Consider the following 26,256-nt stretch of genomic DNA (forward strand, 5'->3'; position numbering starts at 1 on the left):
GGGGCTTTTCTTTTTCTTTTTTGTTTTTTGAGACAGAGTCTCTCGTTCTGTTGCCAGGCTGGAGTACAATGGCGGGATCTCGGCTCACTGCAACCTCTGCCTCCCGGGTTCAAGCGATTCTCCTGCCTCAGCTTCCCGAGTAGCTGGGACTACAGACACCCGCCACCATGCCCAGATAATTTTTGTATTTTTAGTAGAGACAGGGTTTCACTATGTTGACCAGGACGCTCTCGATCTCTTGACCTCACAATCCACCCCCCTCGGCCTCCCAAAGGGCTGGGATTACAGGCGTGAACCACCGCCCCTGGCCTGGGGGCTTTGCTTTTCATGAGTTGGCATGTGGAGCCAGGAGGGAGAGAGAGGCAGGTGGGCAGGTACGAGCCCCTTTAGCTGGGACAGGCGGTCCCGCAGATGTCTTGGCCTCTTTTTTCCTTTTCCTTTGCCCCACTCTTCTGCTAAGCTCAGCCTCCAAGGTTCTGGCTGCCTCCCTGAGGACAAAGCTGGGTGAGCTCCCACCAGTTGGGCAGGAGAGGACTGGGAGGTATCCTCCTAGCTTAAAGAAAGGGCAGGGGGAAGGGTGAGAAATGCCTGGAGAGAACTGTGGAGCCTTCTTTTCTAGGGAAAGCCACGCCTGCCTCAAACTCAGTTTGGTGGGGATGGGACAGCAAGAAGTGCTCCTGGCACACTAGTCCTTGACTAGACACTTGGCCGTAAGGAGATGCTCTTGGTAGGAGTCAAGTCAGGAAAGATGAGGAAATACACAGGACAAGGAGGTGGGGGCCTTAACAAATCTTTTTTTTCTTTTTTTTTTTTTGAAGGCGTCTCGCTCTGTCACCCAGGCTGGAGTGCAGTGGGTGCAATCTCGGCTCACCGCAACCTCCGCTTCCTAGGTTCAAGCGATTCTCCCCTCAGCCACCTGAGTAGCTTGGGACGGCAGGCGTGCACCATCATGCCCGGCTAATTTTTGTATTTTTAGTAGAGACAGGGTTCTACCATGCTGGCCAGGCTGGCTTCGAACTCCTAACCTCATGATCCTCTGCCTTGGCCTCTCAAAGTGCTGGGATTTCAGGGGTGAGCCACCGAGCCTGCCCCCGTTTTTTTTTTTTTTTTTTAAATCACAAGGCTTTCTGAACTGTGGGGTTCTATGCAGTAGAGATGGGCCCAGACCAGACAGGGGAGGTAAAGAGTGGACGCCATCCAAGTGTCCTCCCGTTTCACCAGAAGAGTCTTTGCTTTTATCTCTTTTATATGCTTTTTTTTTCCTTTCATAAAGCACTTTCCTGAATGTCATCTCATTTGCTTCTCTCATCACCCGTGAGAGGAGATGAGCCCATCCCTTTTGTGAGGATGAAGACACAGCTTCAGAAAGGTTAAGTTTCATGCCCGAGGTCACAGAGCTCCCAATCAGCCAGAACAAGAATCCCAACCCCAGTTCTAGGTGCCGACCCCATTTCACAGGCACGGGAGACTAGACACGCCCAAAGGTGTGCTTCCCGGGCAGGATCATCCCTGGCCTCTCCGAGAAGAGCCCAGAGCTGCGAGGAGACCCTGCCCCAGGACAGTGACACAGATTGGCCCAGGTCAAGGGCACACCTGGGGGCAGTGGTCTTGCCATCTCTTTGTCCTGGAGCTCCATCTACTCTTTCCCTAGGGCTTTGTGCAGCCTCAGCTGAGAGCCCTGGAGATGAGGGTGAAGGGCAGGCAGCAGCCACAGGGGGCTGGGAGGGTGGGACTCTGCCAGGGCGACGCGGGGCAGGCGGCAGAGAGGGCGGGCTCCGGCTTGACTCTGCCCTCACCTCTGGGAGGCTGGTGCCTCTTGTCAGCTGCCCTTCATTCCCCCCATCCCCCCAGCCTCTAAGGCAGCGACCACGTGGGTGAGTTGCCATGGAAACTGTGGAGTTCTATTTGAAAGCAATACATGGTGTAATGTGAGATGGCTTGTTGGGGGGTGATGGGAGGTGTGATAGGCAGGTGGGGCATCTACACCTGTTTGGCTAAAGTCCTCCCAGCTCATCTCTTACCACCAAAAACTGGGGGCCAGGCCACCTTCTTTCCCACAAGATACTCACCTCCCCTACAGTCCCACTGCCAACCACCCACTTTCCCCAACCCTATTTGTAATCTCAGGCAAGAACCCCCAGGCACTGTCCTGACTACCCCCCACCCCAGAGAAGGAGCCATTATCCCTGTGACATAACACTAGGTGGCAAGAAACCAAGGAGGTCATTTTTGCCGTACAAGAGACAGGACGGAGCTGCAGGGATTATCTGGATTACAGGGCGCCTGTGTGGGAAGGGGGTGAGCAGCGTTGGGGTCCTGGTGCTCCAGAGATGAACACGTGAACCCCCCTTCTCCCCCTCCCCACTGAGGTTTAGCAGCAAGGCTGGCCAGAGTCTGAGGGCTCACAGGAAGCAGGAAGGCTGGGTCTAAGGAGAGATGGGCTTGCCACGGCCTCAGAATTTCCCCGTGGCCCACACCCAGTCCCTTGCTGTTCCTGGCTCACGCCTGGTTTAGGCCCTGCTCTTGGTCTTGCCTGCTGTCACTTTTTCTATGTCCCCCACTCCCACCCCCCATCGAAGTCATAGCAGAGGAGTTCTGAATTTTCTCCTCCATTTAGCTGTGTGACTTGGGGTAAACTGCTAGCCTTTCTGAACTTCACCAGCTTCTTCCATGAAACAGAAACAAGGAAAAAAAAAAAAAAACCCTGCCTCACAGAGTTGCTGGGGGATTAAATGAAACAATGTATTCAAAGTGCTTAGCATAGCGCCTGGTGTCAACAAAAATAGAAGTATGATTACTATTATTATCCATCCTTCAACACTCAGAACAAACCCCATCTCCTCCAAGAAGCCTTCCTTTCTCTGAGGGAGGAACTAGGGCTTAGGCGCAGCTGCTGTGTGCCAAGAGCTTCGATGCATTTTCTTACTGCGTCCTCACAACAGCCCCGGGAGGGTGGTGCTGTTTTCATCATCCCCATTTTATAGAGGTGAACACGGAGGCTCAGCGAGCGTCTTGCTCAAGGTCGTTGGTTAGTGAGAAGCAGGTTCAAGGTTCAAATTCAGCCTGTCTGGTTTTAAAGCTGTGTTTTTTCTTTTTCTTTTCTATTTCTTTCTTTCTTTCTTTTTTTTTTTTTGAGACCGAGTCTTGCTCTGTTGCCCAAGCTGGAGTGCAGTGGCGCAATCTTGGCTCACTGCAACCTCCGCCTCCTGGGTCCAAGCGATTCTCCTGTCTCGCCCTCCTGAGTAGCTGGGACTACAGGCACCCGCCACCACACCCGGCTGATTTTTTTTATTTTTAGTAGAGACGGGGTTTCACCGTGTTAGCCAGGATGGTCTCGATCTACTGACCTTGTGATCCGCCCGCCTCGGCCTCCCAATGTGCTGGGATTACAGGCGTGAGCCACCATGCCCATCAAAGCTGTGTTTTTTCTACCACAATATGCACCTCATAGATGGTACAACTCCTCCCCCAGCCGTTTTCCTTCCAGTTCAAAGCAGGTCATCATTGCTTCTGATTTCTTTCTTGCCTTCTTTTTGCCTTGATTCCCTGCATAAGGGCAAAGAGTAAGGAGGTAAGCTGAATGCCCAGGGAGGGTCAGGCACTCAGACATCTCCTGGCTTACTGGAAGCTTATACAGCAGGGAGCTAGAAGCCAAGCTCCGGTGTTTGTGAGAAGCAGGTGACCCAGGTGGGGAAGGGGTTCCAGATGCTGGTCGAGGTGGGCTGGACTCCAGCAAACTCTCCCCAAGCCCACTCTGATTTTCTGCTTAGCTCTGGCCTTGGTCTCTCGACCCCAACTTCCCAGACCAGGCCTGGTGAGGGTTTGATGGATGATCTTGACCTGGTTTTGTCTTTTGGGGGGGCTTGAACTGTCTCCTTTAAGGAAGAGGAGAGAGATTGAGGGAGAGAGAGTGAGAGGGTTGGGGGAGAAAGGAGAAACAGGAGGGAAGAAGGAGGAGGGAGGAAATGGAGAAGGGGAGGGAAAGACAGCCGGATGGAGAGGGGAGGACAGGGAGGAGGGGAGGGAAGCCAGCGCAGTGTGGTTGTGAGCTCCGAGGCAGAAGAAAGGATGAGAAAGCAAGAAATCAGCTTCAAGGGAAGGACGAAGAGGGGAGGGAGCTGAAGTTGGTGGGAGAGTGCGAGAAAGAGGAGGAGGGCGAGAGAAAGAGAGCGAGGGAAGGAGAGCGAGCTGGGGGAAGGGAGATGAGAGGGTGGGGAGAGGCCTGGGGAGAGAGAGGAGAACAAAGGCAGAGATTGAGCGCTGCTTTCTCCCACCACACACGGAGGCCTCAGTGGGCTCTGAGGGGCTGAATGAACCTGGAGCCAGTCATGACTCAGCCTTGGGGCTCTCCTGCCCCACAGACGAATCCTTTCTGGCTCAGCAGTTTCTACTCTGTCGAGTGGGGGGTACCATCCTCCACTGTCCATCCTCTGCTGTCTTCCATCGTCCTCCACTGTCCATCCTCTATCATCCTCTACCCTCCATCCTCCACCCTCCATCCTCCAGCGTCCTCCACCCTCCATCCTCCACCCTCCATCCTCCATCCTCCACCACCCTCCTCCTCCGGCATCCATCTTCCATCGCCCTCCACCATCCATCCTCCTCTGCCCTCCGTTGTCCATACTCCACCGTCCTCTACTGTCCACTCCTTTCCTGGGAGGGAGTCTTCCCTGAGGCCCTGATGAAAGCCCCGTCCCCACCTCCCAGGACTTTGTGACTGGTACCTGCCCTGAGTTCTTCCAGTTGCACTGTCCTGGACAACCCTTCTGGAACCTTCCAAAGAGGCAGAAACTGGTCGCTGTGCTGGAGGAGCGAGGACTGGGTGTGCACGCAGCCTGAACAATCTCCTCCTCCCCCAGCTGCTGAAGCCTGACACCTTTCTAAGGAGTTAGTGCCCAGGAGCCAGCTCTTCCTTAATAAAAGAACTCACATGTATTGCAGGAGCTAAGCAAGTTTCATGTTGTATCTCATTTAATCCTCACAGCAACCCTAATAAGTCATGGCATTCCAGTTTCCAGAAGGATAAATGAGAGTTAAGGAGGTTTGGTTATTTGCCCATACTCACATAGCTAATAAGAGGAGGAACCCTAATGTCTAGCTCTCATCTCCCAGGGACAGAGGTCATGGTCCTCCTGGGGTTTGAACCCAGGGCAAAGGCTGAGGCAGGAGAGTATGGGATTAGCTAATGGTTTATGATGTCTTGAGCAAGTCTTGGTACCTCAATTTCCCCATCTAGCATCTCAGTTGCCGTAGGAATTGGCGGGAGGGAGAGTTGACCCAAGGAGTCAGGACACAAAGTCAGTAAGGCAGTGTTTGAGGATGGTGTCCTCTTGCAGGGAGGAAGGCCCCAGGTACCTGAGAAAAAAGCTCTGAAATGGTGTTCCTCTGCTGGCAGCCTTATCAGCATCTTCTCGGAAGACCAGATGGGTGGTAATAAGGCCCTGTTTTCATGGGGCTTCCAAGAACCTTTCTCCAAAGCACTTTCATATATGGGTAAACACATACACATGCACAGACACAGATGCACAGACACAGACACACATGCACATACCCATGCACACACACACACACACGCACAGACACACACATACACACATACCATTCTTATCGTCAAAACCACTTTCCATGCACGGAAAGTCAACCTGACTTCATTTTCTATGGCTGGGCTCCTCAGCTAGAGAAGGCCAAAGTCACATAGTTAGCAATAGGGAGAGCAGATACTACCCGGATGCATGGGTAGTGACATAGTTTCTGTCCTCAAAGCACCTTGTGGGCTCTCAGGGAATCAGTAGGCACATAGAACCCACTCCACACCCGGCCGCAGCCTAACCTCCCCCACCCCCACAGTACCTGAGGGTCATCCTGAAGACCCCATGCATGCCATGGCCTCCCCTGGCACCACCCTGCAGCCTGCTCATGCCCCTCTCCAGCCTGAGCTGCTTCTCTCCCAGCCCAGAGCCCTGGTGAATTCCCCCTGTCACCTTCCATCAGGTTCATGTTAGAGCTCCAGTCTGGAAAAGGGCTTTCCCTTCCTCCTCCCCCATCCCCCTGCCCAGATGGCGGCTCCCCTTCCCCAGGGACCAGTGATGCAGCAGCTCGGGTAGCCTGCAGTTGCCATGGTGATAGTCCTCCTTTGGGTTTCCATGGGGTGGGGGATGACAGGGAGGGTGTGAGTGTGTCCCATTTTCAGCTCCAGGTGAGGAGAGCTCATGGAGTGGAATCCCACCCTCCTTGAGTGGGGTCTGCTCCTCCTCCCAGCTGGGACCCAGCCAGCTCAGTGGCATCACAGCAACTGGGAAGACTGGCAGACAGACAAGGACACTGGACTGAAGAAAGATGTCCCAGAAGGAGCACTGGAGGTGGGGGGTGGACATGGCCATTGGCACAGTTGCCAAAGGATGGAGGCCGGAACCTGGGGTGGGAGCCAAGGCATCAGGGAGCTGGGAGGAGGGACAGGCTGGAGCCTCAGAGACCCGGAAAGGGTGGGCTCCTTATTTCTGCCATCCACCCAAGGAGTCTCCCGCTGCGCTTCCCCAGTCAAGAGAAGGCCCCTCTGCTCTTCCAACATGATCTGTAATTTCCGGCAGACATTTGAGGCCCCTGACATCTGCATAATGTGGGCCAGTCTCTTAGCAACGGGGAACAGCTGTCTGGCATTTCCAAGATTAAACTGTAACTATACGCGGTCCTTGCCAGGGGGAGGGGGTGGGGGAAGGGGATAAACACTGCCTCCTGGCATTTTCAAACTCATTTAGCTTTTATTCATTTCCTGCCTCCAGTAAAGAGGCCAGGGATTCGGGCTGGGCTGTTACTGCCCCTGCCGCCACCGCCTGCCACGCCGCTGCCACCACCTCCGCTGCTGAGGTTGCAGACGGCTCTTCCCCCAGCTCTGTTCGCATGCTGGTGGGGGAGAGATAGGAGACAGCACTCGCTCTTTTTTTGTTGTTTTTATTTTATTTTTTGTAGGTGCTGCGATCCTGGCATGCTGTGTAGCTGCAGCCCAGGAAGAAAAGCCAGTGTGACCCAGGAGTTAAAGCCCTCAAGTCAGCTCGAAGCTGGGTGAATTCCATCCAGCTCCATGGCTAACAGCTAGCTGCGTGACCTTGTGCCAAATTCCTTCACCTGCCCACACCTTCACCTCCCTGTCTGTACAAGGACATAATTGTACCCTGAGGTGGCTCTGAAGACTGTGTATGCACTCAGGCAATGGATTCATGATTAATAATTGTGGCTCTCTGCTCCTTTGGTCACCTTCCAGCCGCCATCCTCTGCTAGTGACCTCGGGCTCTGCTACTGGGGCAGAGAGACACAGGCCATTTCTCTGGGAGCTGCCACCTTGAATTCCAGTTCCCTGGAGCCCCGGCGATGACATTTTTGCCCTGCAGGACTTAACCAGGGCTCAGCAAGCCCTAGCAGGGCCCTCTCTGCGGCTGGCTAGAGGTGCCCTCATCCCCTGGCCTGCTTGGGCCAGGCAACTCCTCTTTCCCAATTCCTCCGCCAGCTCCTGCCACTTGGCTACAGCGCCTGAACTCGTGAACGCGGTGTTTTGGTTTTGCAGCAAGAAGGAAAAATAAAAGGGCGGGTGTGGGGCCTGGACAGGAGGGTGAGAGGGAGAGAGAGGAGGAGGGAAAAACCCTCCAGCCGCCTGTGCTGGCCAGTTCCAGGAATGTGTTCTCGGACCTCAGTGCCAAAGCAGTGACCCAGGCGCGGCGGCCAGGCCGGGTCTGGAGGCCTTCCCAGGAGAAGGGAGAGGCCGGCTTCAGCTCCAGGGCCCGAGGCTGCCTCGCCTCCTGCCTCCCGCCTCCCCCACACCGCCTCTGCTGACTCATCGCTGCCCCAGCTGGCAGGAGCCTTTTCTGGGGATGGCTGTTGCTAAGATTCCTTGGAGATGACTGATTGCTTCTCCTTGAGCTTTGTGAAAACATGTTTGTAGACTGCACGCAAACACACGCATGCACTCCTGGGGGCTTACACGCCTGGCCTAGACACCTGTGCATGTGCGTTTGTGTGTCCAAATGTGTGTGCACATGGAAGACCAGAACACGCTTCCTGTCCCCATCACCTCCCAGCGCACGTGTATGGACCAGCACACCCCCACTCCACCCAAAAAGGGGCTGAGACACGCCAGGCTTTCCTGGCAGTAGGGGAAGCTGCCGCTGTACAGGCCGCTCTCATCTGAAGGAGTTTCAGGTTGCCTTGAAACATTCTTGGCCTCTGTCCCTCCTGCCCTCTCTGGGTTTTTGGTTTGCTTCATTCTGCTGTAATGATCTAATCTTCCCTTCTCCCCAGGCCTGCCAGGTTTCTGATGTCTGGTGTTTCAGGCACTCAACTGGGAGCTGCTTGAGATCAGGCTGCCTGGCTTGGAAATGACTTGCCCAAGAGGCTCCAGGGAGTCTCAGTGCCTCTGTATCTGCCCCCCCACCCTGCCGCCCCGGGGAGGGAGGGGATCAGCAATAGCATTCATGGAGGGGAAGTGCTGGGCCTTTCTCCCGGCTCTGCTGTTGAATGACGTGGGAGATATTTGTTCCTCCTATGTGCCTGGCTGAGCTGTGGCCGGGGTGAGGGTGAGGGTGCTTGGTGCTTAGCCTGCAGCCCTGGATGCCCGGCCTCCAGGGCCTTGTAGCCAGCGCCGTGTGTGTGACCTTGGTCACGTTGGGCTCTTACTGCCTTGGTTTCCCCACCTGCTGGGCTGAAATTGGACTCCTTGCTGAGTCTTCCAGGGTTTTAGTATGACAGGGCTTGGCAGGCACTTGGGCACCAGGCAAGGTTGTTTGTCACGGGTTCTTGAAGAGGTGGAGGGACAGGCAGGCCCCATGCCAGCATGGAACCAACACTCTTCTCTCACCAGCTCTGCTAGGCTCAGGCTCAAGTGTGGCTTCTTTAAATGGACTCACCCCAGGGGCCAGATCGCAGGAGCGCTGTCTGCTGTGATTCTGCAGCTGTTGCTAGGGAAGGCTCTGTACCTGGCCTCATGGGATGAGCTGTGGCCAGCCTGAATTCAGTGGGGTTGGCAAAGCTCACAGCAGCCACCAGAAAAATATCCCTCTGTGCTCAGGTCCTCATCCTAAATGAGGACAAGGCTGGCTTCAGAATTCCTGCTGCTTTTAACAGGCAATGGTATGGGTGGGAGTGGGGGTTGGAGATTGGGAGGTGGAGTGGAAATTAAGAGAGTAAAGCGAATGACAAAAATAAAAATAAGTGGCACAAAAAAACAGCTCTTTGTGGGAATGTCAGCAGCCTAATGCAAGCTCCCCAAAGCAGGAACACTATTGGATGCATTATTTTGGCTAGCACCACAAGAGTCTGGCAAATCATAAGCAGTCTCAAGGCAGGAGAGTACACGGCACTGTGTCCCACGGACACCAGCGTCACCACTCAGGACGCATCAGCCTCTTGCCCAAGACTCCCAGCCCATCCACGCCCCTTGCTCCAGCCTCAGGACAAAGCAGGGCACCAAGCACTTTGCCTGCAGTCCTTGTTTTCACCAGGAGGTGGCAAGAACTTCCATATGAACTGCCTGCTGGTCAGGTTTGGGAATTACAAAGTCAGTCACCACAAAGCCTGTGAGATGGGAATCCTCAAAGGATGGGCTCTGGGCCCTAGCAGAGGTCTCTGAGCTGAGGCGGGCTTGCTGGGATCCGTCGGTGAGGATGCGAGCAGAGAATGATCATAAGGACGCAGCCTTGTTGAGCTTTTAGTGCGTGCCAGGCACCTTTCTAAGTTGTTGCATGTATCCATCCATTAGATCCTCACAACCGCCCTCTGAAGGAGGAAGTATCATGACCTGTATTTTCCAGATGGGAAAACTGAGGTGCAGCAATGTTAAGAAGGAGCTGCTCAGTAGAAATTTGTCTCCAGAGCCTAACTGTTAGACACTTTCCATCATTGCTCCCTGCTGATTGTCATGCAGGCAGTCATGGCACCAGGTGCCACCATCTTCTCCAGTGCTGCCACAGGCAGAGGAGAAACCTAAGTTTCCGTGCCGATATACCATTTCCACGGCGCTTCTGCCTCTGACCTCTGGGAACTCACATATCAGCCAAGACAAGCCTCGTGGCAAATTTGATTAAGGTGTTCTCTCACTGAGTGACCAGAGCATATGATTCAACCCCTTGGACCTTATCTTCTCCCTTTCTGTACAATGAGGGGTTTATGGGGCCCCTCAGTTCCTTTGCTTTTCTGACATGCAACAATCTTAAGAAACAGCTTTCTTCACTTCCTTTCCTTTTCTGACATGCAACAATCCTAAGAAACAGCTTTCTTCTACGACTCCCAAGCACATTACAGATGCAACTGATTTGCCTGGTCACAAGCACATGCGCACACACGTGAGATTCTGCACCTATGGGTGCAAAATCTTGAACAGAGTCACACAGATATACTGTGGAAACTGGGCAGGGCTTCCAAAAGACTTGCATTTTTATTGTATTTTTTTATGGTAGCAATGATCAGGGAGCAGCTTCGGGCTATAGATGCTTATGAGTAAACATTTAATAGGGCCTCACAGACATGTACAGCTGTCAAAGGGTTTCACAGCCAGCATTGTCTGAGATAGTCACACATGTTTTCTTGTTCATAATACTTGTCTTCCTACTCTAACACCTTTCAAAACAGGATTTTTTTTTTTTTTTTTTTAAAATGGAGTCTCACTGTGTCGCCCAGGCTGGAGTGCAATGGCATGATCTCGGCTCACTGCAACCTCCACCTCCCGGGTTCAAGCGATTCTCTTGCGTCAGCCTCCCAAGTAGCTGGGACTACGGGTGTGCACCACCATACCCGGCTAATTTTTGTATTTTTAGTAGAGACAGGGTTTCGCCATGCTGGCCAGGCTGGTCTTGAACTCCTGATCTCAAATGATCCGCCTGCCTCGGCCTCCCAAAGTGCTGGGATTACAGGTATGAGCCACAGCACCCGGCCCACCAGAATGTTTTGTATCATCTCCCTCATAATTGCCTGACACAGTGCCGCCCCTAATAGGTGATCAACTTGTATTTGTGCATTGGTGGCTAATGGAGAGCAGGTGAGTTAGGCTAACAGAATTGTTTGGTTATATGAATTCACCAACCCCACGACACTTTCAGAAACCACCGTCGGGACTAAACCCCACAGTCTGCTCTCTAAGCCAGCTCCTCACTCAGTTATCCCACCCCCACCTCCCAGCAATGCTAGGGCCACACCCTGCATCTCCTGTGCTTTTTGTGTCTCTGCCAATCCCCTACCTGCCTTTTCCATCTCCTACATGGAGATTTGAGTCCATGCCCTGAACTACTGCCTTTCCTCCCTCTCTCCTTCTTTTGATTTTCTTCTTAGAGAAGAGCCAGAGGGAGGCCTTTAAATGGCTATTGGAGAGGGGAGCCCTGGTGGGGGGTGTCAGGTGAAGGAGGGCAGGCTCCACCCTGGCTTCTCTCCTTCCTTCTCCTCTTTCAGACCTGAGGCCCACCTGGGGAACCAGAAATGCCAGAACTGTAACTCCACCTCTGAGATCTGCAGGGCAAGCCTGTGGCGAGTCCCCAGGTGGGTGGGGTCTGGGCGAGTGGCAAGCAAGCCTAGCAAGCTGAGGAAGGTCCTGCAGTGTCTTTGTATTTTGTTTTGAGACAGAGTCTCACTCTGTTGCCTAGGCTGAAATGCAATGACGTAATCTCGGCTCACTGCAACCTCCGCTTCCCGGGTTCAAGCAATTCTCCTGCCTCAGCCTCCCGAGTAGTTGGGATTACGGGTGCCCGCCACCACACCTGGCGAATTTTTTGTATTTTTAGTAGAGACGGGGTTTCACCATGGTGGTCAGGCTGGTCTCGAACTCCTGACCTCAGGTGATCCATCTGCCTTGGCATCTCAGAGTGCTGGGATTACAGGCGTGAGCCACCGCACCCGGCCAGGTCCTGCAAGGTCTACGTTCTCCTGTGTGGAGGCTTCAGGATTCAGAGCCTGGAACCAGTGAGGACAAAAACAAGCACTTTCTCCATGCTCCCTCCCCAGCCCGAGGAGATGGGAAGGAAGCCAGTGTTGGGCGTGGGGGCTGCTGGTTTCTGAGTGACAAGCTTTTAAATTAGGCTGGAAATGGCCAGTTAGAAGCTCCCATTGCTGCCTGACTACTTTGAACTAGGTTTGCTTGATCTGGAGCTAATGAGACACCAAAGTGTCTCTGATGGCTGTGCAGTCTACCTGGCCCACTAACACCTTCTGTGGGTTTGGGCTAAGGAGTGGCCCCCAGGCAGGACCCCAGGAAGCTGGGCTGAGCTCCTGAACAGGGGTGTGGGGGTGGGTAGTGAGGGTCGGGGTGCCTCCTGTCCCACCCAATGGCTTGCTGGGATAAGGTGTGATCTGTCCTTCCACATCACCCTCCAATCATTTCAGGCCTTTGATGGAAGCCGCCTCTGTCCTTAGGCTTGTAGACCAGGACATGTGCCTTCTCGAGGGTGCTTCTGCTGGCCTTGAGGCTAGGGCGATAGGGCCACAGCTCTGCTCGACCACAGCCTCCTGCCTTTACTTCCCCAGTCCTAGGGTGGGTGCTGAAGAAGGTCCTCCTGCCATCACCCTTCATCCCACTGGCTACACAGCGACACCTGGTGGATCACGGGTGCCATCACAGGGAGACCCCAGAAGCCCCACACTGGCTGAGCCCTTGGTTCTAACCTCTGAGTCTCACTCAATCTCAGTCCATCCCCCCAGGGGGCTAAAACCCACCATTTCCCTCTGAGCCCAGAGTCCCAGACACTGGGAACCGCTGGAAACAAGGAGCTGAGTCTTGGAAGGAGTCAATGTTCCATCAGACAAGGACTTTGGGAAGCCAGTCCAGGTCATAAAGTCAGGGTATTTGGCCACTAGGGTTGGATGAAGCTACCAGCAAGATCTGGAAGGGACTGGGCCTGGGGGTGAGCCCTGGGTCAGCACCCGGGGATGTGTGGGCACAAAGCAGATTCTGCTGCCCTCCTCAGGGCCAAATCAGAATCCGCACCAGGCCTTGAGCCTGGACTACACCCACACTCCTCAACCCTGGGGACACCCTGGGCGAACTGATTCCACACACTACTCCTGACAGCACTGCTCTCACCCAGGAGCTTGCCTGTGTGCTTTTTGCTTGTTTTTTGAGATGGAGTCTGGCTCTGTCACCCAGGCTGGAGTGCAATGGCACAATCTCGGCTCGCTGCAACCTCCGCCTCCCGGGTTCATGCCATTCTACTGCCTCAGCCTCCCGAGTAGCTGGGACTACAGGCACCTGCCACCGCGCCCGGCTAATTTTTTTTTTTTTTTTGTATTTTTAGTAGAGACAGGGTTTCACTGTGTTAGCCAGGATGGTCTTGATCTCCTGACCTCACGATCCGCCTGCTTTGACCTCTAAAAGTGCTGGGATTACAGGTGTGAGCCACTGCACCCAGCCCACTCTTATTATTTTTGAGCAGGGCATCTCCTCCTCTGAACTTGACACACACACACACACACACACACACACTTAAGTCCCTGTCGCCAGCTACCTGCACCTTCTCTGTGCATATCCAGGACACATCTAGTCCAATTCTGTCCTCTCCCTACCTTCTCCTGCCCCCAGCAGGGTGGAGCCTAGCACTGCAAGGACAGGCCCAGACCAGTGGAACTCAATCACATGTGCACGCAGAGAGCCAGCCAGGGTACCCAGCCTCTCCTGCCTGCTGTCAGGTCTAGGAAAAAGATGACTGAGTGTGTGGCTCATGCCTGTAATCCCAGTACTTTGGGAGGCTGAGGCAGGAGGATTGCTTGAGCCCAGGAGGTCAAGACTACAGTGAGCTGTGATTGCACCACTGCACTCTAGCTTGGGTGACAGACTGATACTCTGTTTCAAAAAAAAAGGCCTGGTGCAGTGGCTCGCTCCTGTAATCCCAGCACTTTGGGAGGCTGAGGCAGGTGGATCACTTGATTTCAGGAGTTTGAGACCAGCCTGAGCAACATGGTGAAACCTCGTCTCTACTAAATATAAAAAAGTAGCTGGGTGTAGCTGTAGTCCCAGCTATTTGGGAGGCTGAGGCAGGAGAATCACTTGAACCCGGGAGGCAGAGGTTGCAGTGAGCTGAGATCATGTGCTATTGCACTCCAGCCTGGGCAACCAGGACAAAACCCTGTCTCAGGAAAAAAGAAAGAAAAAGAAAGATGGATGTGTTCCTAGGAAAGGCATTGCTTCTCACCACACCCTCCTACCTGCTGAGCCATCATCTCACAGTGCTAGCCATCACCCCCTCACATCCCCTACCGAAACACCACTTCCCCGCCCCCCCCCAACTCCCCACACCACTGAAACACAGCCTGGTCTCTTCCAAGTCAAGTTTGTCCTTGTTACAAAATGATCATTGTAAGAAAAAGGAACAAATCCATAGAGTAGAACTCACACCTACTCCTATTATCCAGAGAAAGCCCCTGCTGACATTGAGTTTTTTCTCGGAAATCGTACCTCTTTATGTTTTGTTTTGTTTTTATTGTTTTTTTGAGATGAAGTCTCGCTCTGTTGCCCAGGCTGGAGTGCAGTGGTGCGATCTTGACTGCAACCTCCACTTCTCCGGTTCAAGAGATTCTCCTGTCCTCAGCCTCCCAAGTAGCAGGGATTACAGGCGCACGCACCACACTCTGCTAATTTTTGTATTTTTAGTAGAGATGGGGTTTCACCATGTTGACCAGGCTGGTCTCAGAGTCCTGACCTCAGGTGATCCACTCGCCTCGGCCTCCCAAAGTGCTGGGATTATAGGCATGAGCCACTGTGCTCGGCCTGTATTTTATGTTTTAATAATCCCTCTGCACATGCTGTTTTGTACCCTGCTTTTTTTTTTTTTTCCTGCTCAATTACATATCTTGAACATCTTTCCAGGCCATTAACTATTCTTCTACCGAGTATGTCGATGGCTGCCCAGTATTCCATAAATAAATCAGTGTTTATTTAACCAGCCTACTGATTGCTAGACATTTTGTACCTCATTCTTGACTTTGTTTGAATCTCGGCTCTGCACTTAATAGCTGTGTGCTAACAGGAAAGTCACTTCTGCTTTCTGAGCCTCGGTTTGCTCATCTGCCCGCTGAGCAGCCTAATGCCCCAGTGCCCTTAGGCATTGCCTCGAAGATCTGAGTTGGTGGATGACGCAGCGCTTGGCATGATGCCGGTGACACATCCCCCTAAGTGTTTTCTCAGTGTGAGTCTTCACCAGCTTCTCTGCTGTGCCTTCTTCAGCTTGTTTGCGAGTTCCTGGTTCATCCTGACCACCCTGAAAGGCCGCCCTGGGTCTTCGCATAACTCATTCTCTCTCCTGGTTCCCAGCAGGAGCGTAGGAATGAGTGCTTGTCCTGGACTCTGGGCTGGGAACTAGCACCTAGTGGGGACTGGACTAGGAAGGCTTGGGCCGATTTCTTTTCAGGCCAGGTTTGGATTTCAGATCAGATCTCTTAGGACAGAGCCCTTGGGAATTCCCATGGTGTGAATGTCCTGGGCCAGCGGGAATGACTGCTCGTCCCCCACTTCCAAGGTGAGTGTGAAGGTCTGCCCCGGCCCCTGGTGCATGCCAAGCTGTGTGCTCCTACCTTGATGTCCAGAGATGTGACCCTCCCAGACTGTGGGTGTGCTCCAGGAGCCTCCCACACCTGCCACAGGCCACTCTTTCTGGGGCTGTCTCTGTGTGAGGGTCTGGCCTTGCCTGCCCTAGACCAGCTCAGGAATCCTTGCTTCTTCAGCCAAGCCTCCCCTCTGTCCAGCCACTGATGTGACTCATCACAGGGCCCATTTCTACTGCAAGAAGAAATGCTCAGACCCACGCCCCTGGTTACAAAAGAGGCCACTCAGCTGAGGATCTGCTTCCAACAACTGGGATGCAGACCCTGAATAACCCCAAGTAGAAAACGCGTGTATAGAGCTTGTGTGCGCAAGTACACACACACGCATTTCCTCACGTACCCTCCCACACGCTCTCACTCGCTCTCCAGCATGCCCATCCTTATCCGCTCACACATTCACACACATGTGTGCACGCACGCAACTACCCTGTGCTGTGCCAGACAGCAGTTAAACTCTGACTTATGTTTTTCGTCATGCTGTTCTGAGAAAAAAGAGAATGTGTTTGGAGAGACCCCAGCTGCCAGACAGCAGTGTTTTTTTTTTTTTTTTTTTTTTCTAATTTTGGTCCCATAGGTCAGATCTCAATTTTCTTTACTCCTTGAGCAGTGAAAGAGAAAGAGGCAACACTGCAAACCAGAAATGAGACAGAAGCCTGGTGCAGTGGTATGCACCTGCAGTCCTGAATACTCAGGAGGCTGAGGCTGAAGAATTGCTTGAGGCCAGGAGTTTGAGTCCAGCCTGGACAGCATAGTGAGACGTTGTCTCTAAAAAAACTAAAAGGAAAAAAAAAAAACCTGTGAGACAGACACCTCCACCCTGTGACACCCTGGTTATCTGATTGCCCCTGGTGCACACTCTTGAGTAGGATACAGAAAATCTTACCTCCTCTTGACCTACATAAGCATATAGCAGGTCAGAGTGCTGGAGGGAGGTGGAAAGGGATCATGAGAGAGAAGACTCAGGACTGGCTTTGGGAAGGAAGCAGGAATGGAGATGGGCTTGGATGGATGGAGAAAATCTCATCAGAAAAGGCTGATGCGATAGCTCACACCTGTTATCCTAACACTTTAGGAGGCCAAGGTGGGAAGATTGCTTGAGGCCAGGAGTTTGAGACCAACCTGGGCAACATGGTGAGACTCCCTCTCTACAAAAAATAAAAAAAATTACGTGGGCGTGGTGGCCCACACCTATGGTCTCAGCTACTTGGGAGGTTGGGAGGGGACAATCACTTGAGCCCAGGAAGTAGAGGCTGCACTGAGCTGTGATTGTGCCAAGACACTTTAGCCTGGGTGACAGCATAAGACTTTGTCTGGAAAAAAAAAAAAAAAAAGGCTTAACTATCCATCCCCCTCTAAGTCCAAAACCAGTACAGAATCAGCCTAGAAACCTTTATAATCTAATTTAACCTAATAGTCAAATATTTACTGAGGGTCTACCATGTGCCAGGCACTGTCAAAAGAAAGGATACCAAACATCCCGTCTTCTGACCCTCCCCAGGGGAGCGCTGTCACCCTTTGGTTATACACTTCCTGCGCTTTCTGAGACAGGGTCTTCTCAGATGGGCTGGTCAGCACCAGCCCATCTGAGAGCTTCTTGGGGACTATTTGTCTGTGTGGCAGAAGCGCAGGAGAGCTGTCAGGAGTTGGAGGACTTGTAACTGCTTCTTACTCTCTTCCTACAGCACAGTGGTTCACGATCTGGGAGATTTTGTCCTTCAAGGACATGTGGCAGTATCTGAGACATTTTTGGTTGACATACATAGAGGTGCTACTGACATCTAGTGGGGAGAAGTCAGGGATGCTTGTAAGCCCCCTGCAAGGCACAGGACAGCCCCCTCAATGAAGAGGGAGCTGGCCCCAACTGTCATTAGAGCTGGGGCCAAGAAGCACTACTGCAGCATATCAGTTCTGGTTGCTGTGATGGTGATTCCTCAATAGCATCTCTCACCATTTTTCTTTCTTTCCTTTCTTCCCTTTTTTTTTTTTTTTTTGACAGAGTTTCAAAAAGGCAACCTCTGCCTCCTGGGTTCAAGCAACTCTCCTGCCTCAGCCTCCTGAGTAGCTGGGATTAAAGGCACCTGCCGCCATACTGGCTAAATTTTGTATTTTTAGTAGTGACAGGGTTTCGCCATGTTAGCCAGGCTGGTCTTGAACTCCTGACCTCAGGTGATCCACCCACCTCAGCCTCCCAAAGTGCTGGGATTATAGGTGTGAGCCACTATGCCCAGCCTTCTCTCCCCATTTCTTTATTTTATTTTTTTGAGATGGAGTCTCACACGCTGTTGCCTAGGCTGGAGTGCAGCGGTGTGATCTCAGCTCACTGCAACCTCCGCCTCCTGGGTTCAAGCAATTCTTCTGCCTTAACTTCCTGAGTAGCTGGGACTATCGGAACCCACCACCACACCCGGCTAATTTTTGTATTTTTAGTAGAGATGGGGTTTCGCTAAGTTGGCCAGGCTGGTCTCGAACTCCTGACCTCAGGTGATCCGCCCGCCTTGGCCTCCCAAAGTGCTGGGATTATAGGCGTGAGCCACCTTGCCCAGCCATTTCTCCCCATTTCTAATGCATGAATCCAATCCATCATGGCTTGGGAAACTACTCAAGCTTGCTAAGACTGCTTCTAAAAGAAGAGTAAAGAGACAGAATCCAGCACCATAGACTACCCCATGAGTCAAATGCACGAGCTTTGTGATCCTGACTGAGGTTTGACCAGGGCTTAGGAACTGGACTTATGACTCAGTGGGTCTACCGAGGTGGGTGGTGCCAGTGGCAGAGATTCTGGGCCTTCAAGAGAGGTGTTCATGCACAAAGAATAGATCCTGCCCTAGGGCATTCATCAGAGCTCTCTGGTACTCAAAGGGCAGCTTCCTCCCTTGGTTGGACCATGGCCCACTCCTGTGGTTTGTGCTTCTATCAGGGCATTGAATCCTGGCGTCTCTGGCTTCTGCCCCTCACTGTTTCAATTCCTGGCCATACCCCATGCTTTGTGCCACCCCATGATTTGGTTTCCATGTTCCATCTTGCCCTCCTGCCTCCTCCTGGCCCCTGCCCTACAGCCAGGCAGATGGAACAATAGGCCCCCTTTCCTCCTTCTGGATTTTCTACAGTGTTCTGCATAAACAAGGTGGCCACACTCGTGACCTCTGGGTATGGCTTTACCATATTTGGGAACACACCATGTATGTAATGTGCCAACACTCTGTTCTTGGCTCGGGCTAGCTCATTCCAAATTTTTTAGGACGTCTTTGGTTGCTAGTGATGGAAATCAACTCTGGCTGGGCTAAGCAAAACAGGAATCTTTTGGAAAGACCCCAGAGGCATATCAGGAATTCCAGGGCAGAGCTGCCACGGGGCCTCAGGGATTGACTAAAACCAGGCACAGGGCACTGTGGGAGCACAGAAAGCCCTTCCTCTCCTCTCTGCCCTCTGCCTCCTGCTTCTGCCCCCAATCTGCTTTCTGGGATGCTCGGAACTTGGGGTAGAAAATGGCCAGTGAAAATAACAGTGGCTGGGCTTACATATCTTCCATTCAGGGGAGCCGTCAGCCTGGGCTGGAACCTCTTGGTCCTGATTCAAAATTTCTGGGGGAAGAGACTTCTATTGCAGGTGTGCAAATAAAATACTAGGTATCCATGGTGACGTTTACATTGATGGCCAAGAGAGGACACTCAAAGAGAGGGAAAGCTTCTGTTTTGGGTAATGAGCTTTGAAAGGCTAGGTGGGGTTGAAATGAAATCAGAGACACTCCGTAGTGCAAGTCTAAGATGTGGAGGGCTTGGCTTAATTCCGCTCAGTCTAACACACTTTTAGGAGAAATGACTATAGCTCCAATCCCCAAGGAGCTCCCCCTCTAATAAGGGACTAAGACAGACAGAAAACTACAGTACCAAGGTGGGCTGTCCAGAATAGTGCCACAGACAGTGCCCTGTGCACCAGGGGAAGGGGTGGGGAACTCTGCCAGGTCAGGTTAGCCCAGGAAGGGCAGCACAAGGCGGGTGACATTTGAGCTGAGCCTCTGAGGATGGAAGAAACAGCTGGGCGGCAGAGCGAGTGGGAAGGACATACCTGGACCTCCTGGGAAGCCTCCTGGGTCTTTGGCGACTGCAAATGCAACACTGTTGGGAGGATTTCTTCTTTCCACTTGTCTCATGGTCCTTTCTCTTTTCAACCTCGTTTTGGTTTCCTACCACGTCACCACAAACTTAGTGGCTAAAACAACACAAACTTATTATCTTACTGTTCTGAAGGTTAGATGTCCAGAATGAGTCTTATGGGGCTAAAATGAAAGGGGAGAGTCTGTTTAGCCAGGGGATAATCCGTTTCCTTGCCTTTTCCAGCTTCTAGAGGCCGCCTGCATTTCTTGGCTTGTGGACCCTGCTTCCATCTTCAAAGTTCTTCACTCCACCTCTGCTCCCATTGTCCCATCTCCTTCTTCTACTTGTGACCTTCTAGTCTCCTAGAGTTTCACTCTTGTTGCCCAGGCTAGATCTCAGCTCACCGCAACCTCTGTCTCCTGGGTTCAAGCAGTTCTCCTGCCTCAGCCTCCCGAGTAGCTGGGATTACAAGCACATGCCACCATGCCCTGTTAATTTTGTATTTTTAGTAGAGACGAGGTTTCTCTATGCTGGTGACGCTGGTCTTGAACTCCCTACCTCAGGTGATCTGCCCATCTCGGCCTCCCAAAGTGCTGGGATGGCAGGCGTGAGCCACCGCCCAGCCTTCCTCTTATAAGGGCCCTTGTGATTACATTGAGCTCACCTGGATGATAGGGGCTAATCTCCCCAGCTCAAGGTCCTTGACTTAATCGCAACAGCAAAGTCCCTTTGGCCTCATAGGGTAACGAATTCACAGGTGCCGGGGATAAGGGTGTAGATTTCTTCTGGGTGGCAGGCATTGTTTGGCCTACCATGACCTCGTTCACCACCCTCCTCACTCTTCTTCCAGCTGCTGGCAAAGCCACCTATCTTATGGGATAGCCTGGGGAGCACACAGCACTCCTGCGGGGGATGGTGGGGGTGGGGGGGTGTGGGGCACAGCTCACCTGTGCTGGTGGAGGCAGGATGTACAGCTGGGGCTCTACTTCCAGCTGTCCTGGATTAAGCAGACAGAGCAGGCCTTCTCCTGCTGGCAGGTTCAGGTGAGTCCTTGCTCCCTGGGTTCTAATTTCTTTAGCTGCTATTGGAAGATTTGTCAGAGTTGTGCAACGACTAGATTTGAGGGAGGAAGTCGGAGGCCCTGCCAATTCTGCATTCAGCTCTGCAGTAATAAAGCCTGACTTTGTGTGCAGGTCCCTACTTAGCTCCTTCTGTCTGTTTTCAACAGGCCAAGAGCCCAGAGAGGAGGAGAAGTGAGCGTGGGGTTCCCCTTACCTGCCACAATCTGGGCTCACAAGGCCATCAAAGGCAGCTCTCTAGGCAGTGTGAGTGGGAAGTACAATGCTCAGAATAAGAGCGGTAAATGGCCCATTGTCCTCCACTCTGGAAAACACAAGGGAGTTTTGGGTTCCATCCTGGGGCTGCATTGAAACAGAATACAAAGTCACTGAATAGAAAGTGACATTAGGGCGCGGTGGCTCACCCTATAATCCCTGAACTTGGGGAGGCTGAGGCAGGTGGATCACCTGAGATCAGAAGTTCGAGACCAGCCTGGCCAACCTGATGAAATCCTGTCTTTATTAAAAATACAAAAAATTAGCTGGGCATGGTGGCGCGTCCCTGTAATCCCAGCTATTCAGGAGGCTGAAGCAGGAGGAGAATTTCTTGAACGTGGGAGGCAGAGGTTGCAGTGAGCCAACATCTCATCACTGCACTCCAGCCTGGGCAACAAGAGCAAAACTCCATCTCAAAACAAACAACAACAACAACAACAACAACAAAACAGGCTTGGAGAGGTGGCTCAGGCCTGTAATCCCAGCACTTTGGGAGGCTGAGGTGGGTGGATCACCTGAGGTCAGGAGTTTGAGAGAAGCATGACCAACATGGAGAAACCCTGTCTCTACTAAAAATACAAAACTTAGTCGGGTGTGGTGGCACATGCCTGTAGTTCCCGCTACTTGGGAGGCTGAGGCAGGAGAATTGCTTGAACCCGGGAGGTGGAGGTTGCAATGAGCCGAGATCGTGCCATTGAACTCCAGCCCGGGCAACAAGAGCAAAACTCTGTCTCAAAAAAAAAAAATAAATAAAATTAAATTTAAAAAACCAGAAAGAGACATTAGAACAGAACCTGGGAGCATGTCCAGGAGGAAAAGACTAGAAACATGTTACATGATGAGCAATTACAGGAAGTAAGAGAAGAATTAACATTTGCTGCCTGTCTGAAGTGTTAAGGCATTTTGCGTAGAGGCGCTGTAATCACCCCAGAAGCCCTGGAGAAAAGTGCATTTATCTTCATTAAACAGATGAGCAGACAGGAGCTCAAATAACTCAAGAATATCTCCTAAAGTCACACAGATAAGGAAGTGGTGAGCCTGGACTTGAAGCTGGGGGTCTGAAAGCCCCTTCCCCATGTGAAGGCTTCAGCCTTCCTCCAATGCTGTCTCTCCATAAATGAATTTTGTCTGGAAAAAGCTTCTGAAGCAACTGTTAGTTGCTTACCCAATGCCCATTTTCCCTTTCTTCTTTATCAATAGCATCATCGTTTTATTTGAGATGTGTCCAGATTTAAACAAATAAAAGATATACTATACTCCTTTGCAACTTGGGGAGACCATGGGCGATACTTCTGGTCTATATGAGATGGGCAGAAGTCTGCTGGATATTTCTGGGAATCTTTTATTTCCTGTTGCTTTCCCTTTTTTCCTTCCTGCTTGGGGTGTGGACTGGAGTTTGAAGGTGGAGCACCCACTCCATCACTGCGAGCCAACCATGAGGATGAAAGCTACCTATTAAGGATGGTAGGCTGGGCACGGTGGTTCACACTTATAATCCCAGCACTTTGGGAGGCCGAGGCAGGCAGATCACTGAGGTCAGGAGTTTGAGACCAGCATGACCAACATGGTGAAACCCAGTCTCTGCTAAAAATACAGAAATTAGCTGGATGCGGTATCGTGTGCTTGTAACCCCAGCTACTTGGGAGGCAGAGGCTGGAGAATCGCTTGAACCCGAGAGGCAGAGGTTGCAGTGAGCCAAGATCATGCCACTGTACTCCAGCCTGGGTGACAGAGCAAGACTCAGTCTCAAAATTAAATAAATAAGTAAAAAATTAAAAAGTGACTTAAAAATAAAAGGATGGTAGAGCAGAAAGAGAAAAACAAATGAAGACACTCAGGACCTCACAGAGCTGTCATACCAGCTCCAGCCTGCCCAGCCCCGGCCTTATTGTAAGGTGAGAAATATCTATGTCTGCCTTTGGTTAAGCCATAGTCGTACGGTTTCTGCTTCATGCAGCCAAACACACTCCTTACTAGTAAAAAGGAACATGACAGCACTCTTTAAATAGTTAAAGGACTGTCTTTGGAAGTGGGTTTGAACTTTTCCTATGTTGCCCTGGAGGGCAGATCTAGGCAGTGTGGAAGGTGCAGAGAAACAGAAACTGTCTCAGTCAGACAGAGGAAGAACTTTCCAGTTGTGCTCTTGTTTCTTGGCTCAGTGGAAGAATTGACAATGAGTCAGGGGCTGTCCTCACCCATGGGAGAGTTTGGGCAGAGACTTGATGGCTCTAAGTGGGGCCTGATGAAGAGACTATGTTTGCATCAGTTAAGGACTGAACTCAAAGATATTTACACATCTGAGGACGAAAGCCGCTCAGGTATATCATCACATGACCCTCCTGATTAGGAGTATTTGCAGGATTGTGCAGTAGACCTTTTCCTGTATGTACCTGTGAGGGAATAAGCTATCTTGATTTAAAAAAAAAAAAAAAAAAAAAAGTTCCCAGCATCCGGTTAGTCATGGAAGAACACAGTCGTCGGGAGATCATGGATGATTAGATAACCTGGGTATTCTGACTTTGTGTTTTGCCTTTTCTTGGGATCTCCCACTTTTATCACTTTGTCTCCAGGAAGCTGTACTGTCTCCAGGAAGGTGTATCACTCAAGAGTCTCAGTTATAAGTGGCATACAATCCCCAAAAGGGAATTTGTTGACACAAAGTAACTAAAACATTGAGAGGTTTCCCATTTTCAGGCATGGCTGGATTCAGGTTGGCAGATGATGTCATCAGGAACCTCTTTCCTTATATTTCTCTGGGCTGCTTTTCCCTGAGTAGGCTTCATTCTCAGGTACTTTTTTACTAGGTGGCAGCTAGATGAATATCAGCAACTTCATACTTGCATCAGGGTCTCATAGCAACTCCAGCAGTGAGCTAGCACCTTTTCTCTAATAGGTTCAGTAAAAACCCTGGAGAGGGCTGTCATTGGTCCAGCCCAGGTCACATGCCCACTTCTGACCCATCATGATGGTCAAGGATGCACAGCACTTTCATTGGCTAGGCCTTGGTGCTCCCTGATGAAGCCTGGCAGAGGAGTCAGCCCCACATGGGCTGAGAATGGGGGAGGGGTGGAGAGCTATCAGAAAGAGGAATTAGATGCTGGACAGGCTAAAACAACAGACTGGATTCTACTATGGGGTACTGCTCTCCTTTTCCCACACTGACTGAAGGCTTAGCACCTCACCTTGGTAGCCGTTTACATGATCAAGACAAGCTGGGTCTTTCCAAGACTGTTCTAAATCTAAAGGAGAAAAAGGGAACCAATCACAGACTCTAGGAAACATAAACCCAGTTTGACTTACCAAGTAAACCTCATGACATGGATAGACAATTCAACTCGGGCTCAGACACTGCTTTGCAGAAACCTTAGCTGACTTCCTTGGCTCTTAGTTCTTTGCCTGCCACTACCTGGAGAGCAGTGATGTAGTTTCCGCCAAGTACAGGAGCTAGACCTTTTGACACCTGGATCTTTTGTGACTCAGAAAAGAAGACTTCTGACTCTGTTTTCCACTTAAAACCTGCTCACTGGGTATGGAGACCACAACCTCTCTCTTCTCTTTGTGGAAAAGGACAGTGTTGTCTACATATGTTAGTCCTACTCCTTTAACTCTAGCCATTCTTTAAAATTTTTAAAAAATTTGTTTTAATCAAAGTAATAGGCATATGTATTTTATAAAATTAAATATATGATATGACTTATAATGAAACTTCCCTACCTCAATTTCTCCTCCTGAGAGGTAACCATGTTTAATCTTTTTTTCTTATGCAATTTACCTCCAGATTTCTGAATAACATGCTTTTACCTCTATTTTATTTATAAAATTTAGATATTATCAATAGACTTTCTATAGTGGAATCTTAGGATCCAGCTCTCCTAAGCTGGGAGACCTGACCACACAACCTGTTTCCAAGCTCAACACACTTCCTTGACACCCATCCTCCTATGACAGCTTTAGTTAAACCATTATTTAGTGTTTGCATTGTGTGTATATGTAAAACTGTTCACAGCTGAGCCCTATTGTGTACTGTGATTGTATCTCCTCTCTTACACAGTTTGGAGTTACTAATTTATTTCTATGGAACGGTGGCTCAAGCCTGTAATCCCAGCACTTTGGGAGGCCGAGGCAGGTGGATCACCTGAGGTCAGGAGTTTGAGACCAGCCAGCCAATATAGTGAAACCTTGTCTCTACTAAAAATACAAAGAAATTAGCCAGGCGTGGTGGCAGGCCCCTGTAGTCTCAGCTACTTGGGAGGCTGAGGTAGGAGAATTGTTTGAACCCGGGAAGTGGAGGCTGCAGTGAGCAAGATTGTACCGCTGCACTCCAACCTGTGTGACAGAGTGAGGCTCCATCTAAAAAAGAAAAAACAATTTTGACCTCGTAATGCAACAGTATTTTTTTTTTGAGTGAGACCTCAATTTTTTTTTTTTTTTTGTATTTTTACAAAAAATCCCAAAGTGCTGGGATTATGGGTGTGAGCCATTGCACCTGGCATAAGAGTTTTGTTTTGTTTTGTTTTGTTTTTTAGAGACCTCCCTCCTGAAGACTTTCCTACTTCAAATTGAACTTGTTGACTTGGCTGGCATCTTGGAGTTGTTCCTTTCCCATTATCCTGAGAATTCTTTCTCTGTCTCTCTTTGGTGGAACAAGTCTTTCATATCTTTCTGGGGAAGGGTTCATTAGAAGTAAAAATTTTGAAGCCTTGCATGTTTTTACTCTCCTCACACACTGATTGATAGTTTGGCTGGATGTAAAATTGCAGGTTAGACATAATTTTCTTTCAGAACTTTGAAAGTATCGTTCCATTGCCTTCTATCTTCCAGCATCACTGTTGAGAAGTCTGATGTTTGTTTTACATCCTAGTCTTGGGTCGGGTGCAGTGGCTCATGTCTGTAATTCCAGCACTTTGGGAGGCGGAGGTGGGTGGATCACCTGAGGTCATGAGTTCAAGACCAGCCTGGCCAGCATGGTGAAACCCCCATCTCTACTAAAAATATAAAAATTTCACCTATAATCCCAGCACTTTGGGAGGCCCAGGCAGGCAAATCACAATGTCAGGAGTTCAAGACCAGCCTGACCAACGTGGTGAAACCCCATCTCTACTAAAAATACGACAGTAGTTGGGTGTGGTGGCATACACCTGTAATCCCAGCTACTCGGGAGGCTGAGGCAGGAGAAATGCTTGAACCTAGGAGGTGGAGGTTGCAGTGAGCTGAAATCGCACCATTGCACTCCAGCCTGGGCAAAAAGAGCAAAACTCTGTTTC

The sequence above is a fragment of the Papio anubis genome, chromosome 7, assembly GCF_008728515.1.
Source record: "Papio anubis isolate 15944 chromosome 7, Panubis1.0, whole genome shotgun sequence".
Classification (NCBI taxonomy): domain Eukaryota; kingdom Metazoa; phylum Chordata; class Mammalia; order Primates; family Cercopithecidae; genus Papio; species Papio anubis.